Raw genomic sequence first — 8900 nt, 5'->3', positions numbered from 1 at the left:
GGATCTGTTCATCACACTGCAGTTCAGCATCCCTCTCTGGTCTTGCTTCTCCCACTCCCTCCCTAACAGATGTCATCATGAGAGCCCTTCCAGTAAAATCTCCATCCCGAGTCTGTTTCCATCGAAGGCAACTACCATGAGAAAATGAACATATTTCTCCTTGTCAAGCCTATTAATACTTTCCCTTATGAAATATCATTTTGATTCTACATGTATAAAGCATTTTCCACCAGGAATCAAATTAACATACACCCGTATTTTCTTAGTTTTAGTAGTCCATATTTCTACATGTAACTCGAGAATTCCTATCAGTGTAATGTATGAAGAGGGATCTAATGAAAATTCCTCCCACGGTTGACTGCCAGCTCTCATTATCAAATAAGCCACTTTATTCTTCTGGGTTTTGAATGGCGTGTGATTTGATTTCACAAATGAGAAGTCTGAACATTTTCAATTAGAAACTTTCCCATTTAGAAGGTCAATGTAGACAGGACCATCATGATCCATACACAGCCAGCAGGGGGCTCTGGTGCATAAGAAATTGGCCTCTGCCAACAGGTTCAATTCCCCCAATAAGTAGTTTGCTTCCTCTGAACAAAATCAATTCTGAAATTGGCAGCACTAGACTCTCCCCAGCTCTGGGCTGGGGTGCACAGAGGAGAGGCCTCTGTCTGCTGTTGATGCTGTAGACAGCCTAAAGTCGGGGGAGAAGGATTTGAACTCCACTCCCCAGCCTCCCCACACAGGATACTCTGTTTTAAATAGTGCGCTTCCTGTGCTGGAGGACTCAGAAGCAGAAACGTTTCTATTCGCCTTCCAGAGACCAAGGTCTGACCATCAACCTGCTCCAGGATGCCTTTACGTAAGCCGTTGTACTGGGCCTTATAAAATACGAAGTACCTAATGATATTCTTGGATGAAATTATCTCTGCAGTGATCAAGGAACTGTTTTGTCACAATTGGAAGCTTGGGAGAAGGACCTCACCTGCCCCCGCTCTCTCTCGTCACAGCCCCTGCGCTGATGTCACATCAGTCACAGATTGATTCCACTGGCTCCCAAGAGCACTTTGTTGGTGACTATGGTCTGTAAGAAGAACACCAGGGCCCCTCAGCAGACTGGCCCTGGGCCCTGATGGTCAACTGAGAGCTGGAGATGACTATTCTGCGAGCACAGTTCTGTGGAGATGTGGCCATGGCCGTGGCGGTGTGAGCAGGGCAAGAAGGTGGCTTCTAACTCCCCGCTCAGCCACTGGTGGACCTGGCTTCCAGCAGCAGGCAAGCTCCTCCCTCTCTAGGCCTCATCTGTGAATGAAGACATAGCATGAGCCCTGGTTTTCTTGGAGGCTCTAAGTCTTGATTTTATGAGATGATGGTGTGAACACTGGCACTGTGGTGTGGTTGGCTCTCATCTTTGTTAGCCGGGGTGGGGATGGGTCAAGGTGCTGTCCACAAGCTCCATCTCCTAAAGCAAGCTCAACCCCCTGGGGGCACAGGCACAGAGCTCCCCTGGCTGCCTGGCAAGTAGGCACACTCCCCGCCTCCTGCCCAGCCCGGCCAAGCCAGAGTGGCTGGTGTGGGTCCAGCGACCTGCTCTTAACGGAGCTCTGGGAGATCCTGATGCTCAGTAAAGTGTGAGACTGTTGCCCACAGGATGAAGTCCAGCCTTGCTCTGGCTCACTCACCAGCCCTGCAGAATCGGGCCCTGCCTAGCACACCTCCCTGGGCACCATTCTTCCATCAACACCGACGCCCCCATGTGCTGGAACCTGGCTATCCCCTGCTGCCTGGACTTTGGAGAACACACCTGAATGATTCATACAGCTGTGATTTTGCTCACGTTAGTTCCTTCTCCTGAATGTTTCCCACGCCAACCCACCAACCCACCACTCCGGGAAACACAAGATCAGCAGCTCATGCTTCATGTTTAATTTGAGCTGTCACCTCAGAATACATCGACTCTCCCTTCCCTTGTAACCTTGTGCCACATCCAGACATCACCTTACCTGTCAGACTCCAGTACCTTGAGGTGTGTCCATCTGGTTCCTGGCTTATGCTCCATGAAGGCAGCACCAGGGTATTATCTATCATTGTAACCCCAGGGCTTGCCAAATGGTGCCCAGCACCCTGAATGGACTTTTTAAGTGTCTGCTGGATGAATGAATGGATGAGTTGTCTACAGAGCTTCTGAGAAGAAAGAGCACAGGGTTTGGGCGGCTGAGTTCTGGGAGACTGGCATTGGCCAACTTTGATGAGAAGCAAAGGCCATACTAGAGAAAGGTGGAGAATCATTGCAGGGCACCTTGAATATATTGGTATCAGAGAACAGCTCAAGAAGGTTGCAAAACAGGGAATGTTTGTAGCTGGAATGGGAAGGGGACATTGACCATCTGGGCCTTTGTCTTACAGTCAAAAATCAGCCTTGATGATTTAAATGATCCAAACTTTAATTGATTATCTTGCTTTAACTGCAGACTTCTTTGTCACCCCAGACTCTTACTAGCTAGCACAGTGTTTGGTACATGGTAGCAGAAGGCCAACGATGGCTGAGCAAAATTGGAATGGTGGAGAGTTGACTTCTAAGAGGGAAGGGACAAAGCAGCAGGTGCAAAAATAAACTGGAGGTGGAAACAGCATAAGCTTTGAAATACAGCAAATCTGATTTGCAATCCCAGCTCTGTTATTTGCTGTGGATCTTGGGCCAGTCACTTAACCGCTCTGAGCTTCAGATTCAACCTGTGTAAATGGAGATGGACACATCAACCATAATTGCTGTGGAGATGATTGGAGATGTTTATGAGGTGCCGGGCAGAGTGAGTGCTCGATAAGCAGTAGCTATTGCTGTGCAAAGTTCCTGTGGGGCATCCTTGGAACAAGGAACAGATGCTCCCCAAAGAGCTCTGGGTCTCAGAAAGGGTAAGACTTTCTGGCCTAGGTGCACTGGAACAAAGCTACCACGGTGTGGAGAGAAATGTTCCAAGAAATCTGGCTCTGGTTGGAGCTGGGAACCTAAGAAGTGAGCCATTGCCCAGGCTAACCGGGTCGAGAAAGGGTGGGGATCATTTGCTGGGTACCCAGCACTCTTTCCTGGTGGGATGAGCAGTGTAAGAGGGGACTTCATAGGGGAGTCCGGAGCACACAGCCTCCTGAGGGGCTGAATCACCAAAAGGAGGGAGGGCATGGGTGAGTCCTCCAGCCTCTCCCTCATCCCTCAGAAGTAACAGCAGAAACATGAGTCTAACCAAAAGACGTCCCAGAAGTCCAAGGAGCAGCAGCATTAGAATTCTATAAGTTGGAATCTTTGTAACAACCTAATCGTGTTACTTTGTTATCCAACATCTGTTTCTAGTCAGTGACTAGAGGATAACAGCACATAGTAGGAATATTAGTCAGGACAGGCTAGGCTGTGCTGCAGAAACAAACACAATTCTCTGTGACATAATGCAATACAGTGTGAAATTCAAGGAACTCTGTGTAAAGCTCAGTGTGCTCAGGGGGCCCTCCTGCACCTTGGTGCGTCCTCCGTCTGCTAGAGAGGAAGACACATGTGATGTTGTTTGCAGACTGTTGGTCAGAGCTCATCACAGAGCCCCAACCTAGCTGCAAGGGAGGCCGAAAAGTGTAGGGAAGCATGCAGAATACCAGGCGAATACTATCTCTACCCAGGATGCCCTCTGGGCTCCTCATGTCCCTTTGATCACTTCTCCCCACCTCCGCCTCCCACAGCTCACTTAACCCCTCCTCCAAAATCTCTCCCAGCTGCTACGTGCAGTGGCAAACTTGAGATTTCCCAATGCTATTAAACCATCTTCCCATCAGGTGTACATGGCTCCTCTTGGTCTAGAGATCTCTAAACAGAAAAAAAAAAGTGACTTGCTTAACCCTACCCTCAATATATACTGATAGGATTGGAAAAATATAACCTCAATATACACTCCTATTTGGAGAGAGGAAGGATGGGAGATACACAGCAGTCTGTCCATGGTGGTTCTGAAGTCCTATTGAGCAGACACTCAAAATCTCTATCCTAGGGGCAGGGGACGATCCATGATGAGGCCTGACATTACTCTCTGGGAGATGCTCCTTGTTAATTATCCTATTAGTCCTGATTCCATCCTCTGGGTGTTTTGGGGGATTTTTTTTTCTAGACCCTTCTTGGTAGCATGGAAGTTGATCACTGAGGAATAATCCTTCTCTGGGAGACTGCTTGGCTTTCTGTCCCACTGATGTTCTAGAAGCTTGGCAAAAGGATTGTCTTAAGACTTGACCAGTGAAAGGCTTGTTCAGTCTGGCTGTGAGTTTCCTTTGGTAATATGACCTCCCAAACAGTACATTTCTGGTATAGTAGCTTCCAGCTGGGTCCATGCATCAGTAACCACCTAAACCGTGTTCTGAACCTTGTTCCTAGTCTGATTCTCTCTTTGCTCCCTTGCCCCATGCCCTTCCCTACTGAATGTGGGCCCCATTAAGGTTATCTGGAGCTGTAGGTGGGTAACCCACACCCTTACTCTGATCTTGGCTGTAAATTTGATCTTGACTGGGAAATTTGGCTGGACTTTATACCTTAAAGCCTCTTTTGATTCCATTTCTTCCTGTTTTGGATCTACAAAGAGTTGGCTTTTTAAAAAATCCATTCAAAGCCCCAAATTTCTGGACTCTCTATTCCTCCCCCCGCCCTGTTTTTTTTTTTTATCTGACTTCACCTCTTCTTATAATACCTTATCAAATCCAGCCAATAGCAGTGAGCACACACCACTAATGATATTTTTCCAACCCCTGCCCTAGAACTGCCAATTCAGTAGCCTGTGGTCTGCCTCCCAAATAACTGCAGGCAACAGTTTCACCATATGTTGTGCTATTTTATAATAAGCTGAATTGACATATTTCCATTCTGTCTTAATTGTCCTTGATGCCCATTACTCTACCAGTAAGGAAGTATCCCATATATTAAGTTTGTTGCTCTGGCATAATTCCACTTCCAGTCCCAATTTCTGTTATAATTAGTGCCAGGTTGTCACAACAAACCAACCCTAAAGTTGCTTGGTTTACATGACCAATGGAAGGGCTTGGACAGTGAAGACCAGAGTCTTAGATCAAGCTCCCTGGAGACAGGCTCTGAGGATTTGTGTGTGGAAATTTATTAGAGAGTGTTCTTGGGAGATGCACCTGTAAGGAAACAAGGAAGGCAGGATTGGGTAGAGGAGGAGCTGATTTGCAATGTGTTGCCTGGAGGCCTCAGCCAATCTGACAGGGGAGCTCTAGATTTAGGATGGCTTTTCATTGTTGTCTCAAACTGGAGCCAGAGAACTAGGTCTTTGTATCCAGGCTTCAGTCAGTCGCTGGCTACTGGCGATAGCTTGGGTGTGGATTTACCCACTCAGAGGGCAATTCCCAGTGAGAGATGTAGTTGTGAGCTGTTTGTCAGCAGCCAGGAATGTGTACATCATGCCTGAAGAGTGGAGTTGGATGGGGACACTGTGGTATCCATCTGAGGTAGTACGAAGGTCCAGATGCTACAGGGAAAGAGCAATCACTGGCCCTGCTGCCCACAGCACTAGAGCAGCCTGACTCCAGTGGACACTGAGGCAAAGGGCATTTGGTACTAATTATCCAAGTTGCCTGCCCCCAGCTCTTCTAAAATAATAATGGCTTCTCTTTTCCCTTCCATTCTCAGTAGAGGGTCTCTCATTTGCAAAAAACTAAATAGGGACCATGTTGGAATAGGATGCTGGGAAATTTGGTCCGTGCATTTCCCTTGCAATGAAAGTAGAAGGAGGTGGGGATGCTGCCAATGAAGCAGAACCCCTGACAGTGTAGAGGTGCTCTATAGGTGGTCAAAGATATGAACGATCCAAAAATTGGGGAAAACGTTATGCCCAAAGATATTAATTCTGGAATCATTTACAAAAGAGGAAATTGGAACCAATCCAAACATCCAATAATGGAATATGTGAGTGTGGGCATGCAATCATGCAGCCAGGATGTAAGCTCTTTGGAAGCCAAGATAGACCTAGCACAGAGCCCATCTCTGATACATAGTGAGTGTGTGACAGACGATCTCGCAGCTCACTTGCTGGGCCTTTGTGGGTATTAAAAATAACAAGCAGCGACTAAGTACAACTGATAATATTGAGTGGGCATGGTTTTGAATGGGAAAGTAGGATTTAATATCTTAAGCTCACAATGATTAAGATAATTGAAGTGTATATGCAGGGGAAGCAGGCAGGAGGTGAAATGGAAAGGAGGGCCACTCCAAGGGCTCTGGGCAGAGTCTTTGGAGGTTAAGAGGCTGGAGGAATCAGAGAAAGAGTGAGGGAGGGAGGTCAGGGAAGGAGAACGGTGAGCCCTGACCCACGTGGTCACCCTGTGGGGTGTGGGAGCCAAGCAGGCCTTTAAGCCCACCTCAACTCAAGGGTAGTCAAGCCAGCTTAGCTCAGGAAAGGAGCACATGGGTGTGGATGTACTTGCCTTTTCCATGGGTCCCAGCTGGTCATAAAGGCTTCCCTGCTGTGTTTTCTCTGAGCCCAAATTTTCCTCAGAGGCCTTATGGAGAGTGATAGCAGTCAGAGGCAGAATTGGACTATCTCTTGGTTCTTGGGATGCATATTGTCTGAGTCTCTTGGATGGATGAGGGTCAGGTAGGTGAAACTACTTGCTATAATGCGAGAGAAACAGGATGAGAACTCGGATGTGATGACATCAAGTTTATATTTTTGTCCCTGCACATCTTTGCCTCTTTCCCAGCTGAGTATTGTCAGAGAAGCACCTGTGGGCATGTCCTGCCTTCATCATGCCATCCTCATGCCATCAGTGTCCTCTTTCCACCCTCTTCGTCATCGTTATCCCATCAGTATCATCATATCATGGTCATCCCACCATCATCATAGTTCCACTGTTATCATCATCATCCCACCAACAACACCACCATCATCATCATCCCATCAATATCATCATGATCGCCATCTCCCCTTCATCATCCCACCCTCTTCATCTTCATTATCCCACCACCACCACCATCATCATCCCACCTTCTTCATCATCCCATCCTCTCCATCATCATCATCATCATCGTGATCATCTCCATCATCCTCCCACTACCATCATCATCATATCCCATCATCTTCATCACCATCATGCCATCATAGTCATCATCTCATCATGTTCATCATACCATCCAATCAGTCAAAAGCCTTAAGAGTAAAAAATGGAAGTTTCCCAAAGAAGAAATTCTGCTGTCACACTGCAGCTCTAACTCCTGCCTGAGTCTCTAGCCTGTTGGCCTGCCCTGTAGATTTCAGTGTCCACACACATGTGAACCAAGTCCTTAAAATAAATCTCATTATACACCTATACATGTATCTGTGTTTTTTGGGTTTTTTTATTTTTTTATTTTTTTCTGTAGCTATGTTGATGAATATATAGTGAATATATATAGATACATATATATGGAAATAGATATATGGATATGTATATGAATATATATGGATAAGGATTTATAGATATTTAAAGATATATGCGGATATGTGATATCTGTGTGTAGATATATAAGACATATATGAGGATATATGTATTATATGTAAACCTATATAAATATATAGAAAAAGAAATTTTTTAAAAAAGATTTTATTTATTTATTCATGCAGGACACACACACACACAGAGGCAGAGACACAGGCAGAGGGAGAAGCAGGCTCCATGCAGGGAGCCCAATGTGGGATTCAATCCCAGGTCTCCAGGATCAGGCCTGGGCTGAAGGCAGCACTAAACCGCTGAGCCACCGGGCTGCCCCTAGAAAAAGAAATTTTATATAAATATCATCTTATAGTCTTGTGTCTTCAGCGAACCCTGACAAGTCTAATGCCTTCATGTGGTGCATGAGAGACTAAGCAGCGAGGGGAAGTGATGCGCCCAAGGTCACACTCCGAGGTGGCACCTGGATCCCAGGTGTCCTGGCCCACAGGGGCTCCTTTCTGCCCCCGGAGGCCTGTTCCTGAGCTCTGTAGTGGTGAGAAAGCTGAGCGCCCCCATTGCTGTCTTTCATCTCCTTTCAAGTACAGCTCTTTCGTTTTATGCAAAAGCCACAGGGTTTGGGTTAAAGCGGATTGGTTTTCTTGTCTCAGAACCTCAGCCCCCAAGGGAAGGAGGGTAGTGAGGAGTGAGGGACATTTCCCATGATTCTCATTTCCTTGAGATTTTGCATGATTTTGGTCATTAACTTTGGGGAGCATTGTCAGACGACTCAGTCCCCTGGGGGGCAGTAATGATGTCTGCGGTGCGTGAAATGCTGTTCCAGGTAGGAAACTCCAGGCAAAGAGGGCGTTCAGCATCACAAGCTGACCCAGTTTTTCAAAGAACCCGAGGATTTGCTGTGCTTAAAATCCCACAGTTCCGTTGTCCCTTGTCAAAGAAATTTTCCTTCGTTGTCGCTTCTGTCGTCCTTGTCCTGGACAGCACATCATGTCTTGGGAAATTTCGTAGTTCCACTCCCACCCCACGCAAGGGCAAAAAGCCAGGGGCCCGCCCTTCACGGATGAGGCAGGAGCACTGGATGGAGAGTCAAGGCACCAGAGGTTCAGCCCCAGCTCTCTCCTGCCTTCTCTGTGCAATTTTGCGGGAGTCACTTACCATCCCTGGGCCTCCCTAACTCAACCTCTTTTTCTTGAGTCTCTCACAGGTCTCATGGTTTATACTGGATAGTAGTTGCAGGGTCGCACGGTGGAGAGCTCACACTCTGGGCAGAGAGATTCGGTGTGAGCCCCACATGGCACTTATTAGCTGTATGATTTCTAATTTATTACTAAGCCTCAGTCTCCTCATCTGTGAATGGGGGATACGACAGGAAATGCCCCAGAAGGCTTTTGTGAGAAATGAGATAATGCCCTCATTATCTGCACACGATCAGT

This window comes from Canis aureus, chromosome 9 (assembly GCF_053574225.1).
Source record: "Canis aureus isolate CA01 chromosome 9, VMU_Caureus_v.1.0, whole genome shotgun sequence".
Taxonomy (NCBI): domain Eukaryota; kingdom Metazoa; phylum Chordata; class Mammalia; order Carnivora; family Canidae; genus Canis; species Canis aureus.
The sequence above is the reverse complement of the archived record's forward strand: the minus strand, read 5'-3'. Positions refer to the sequence as shown.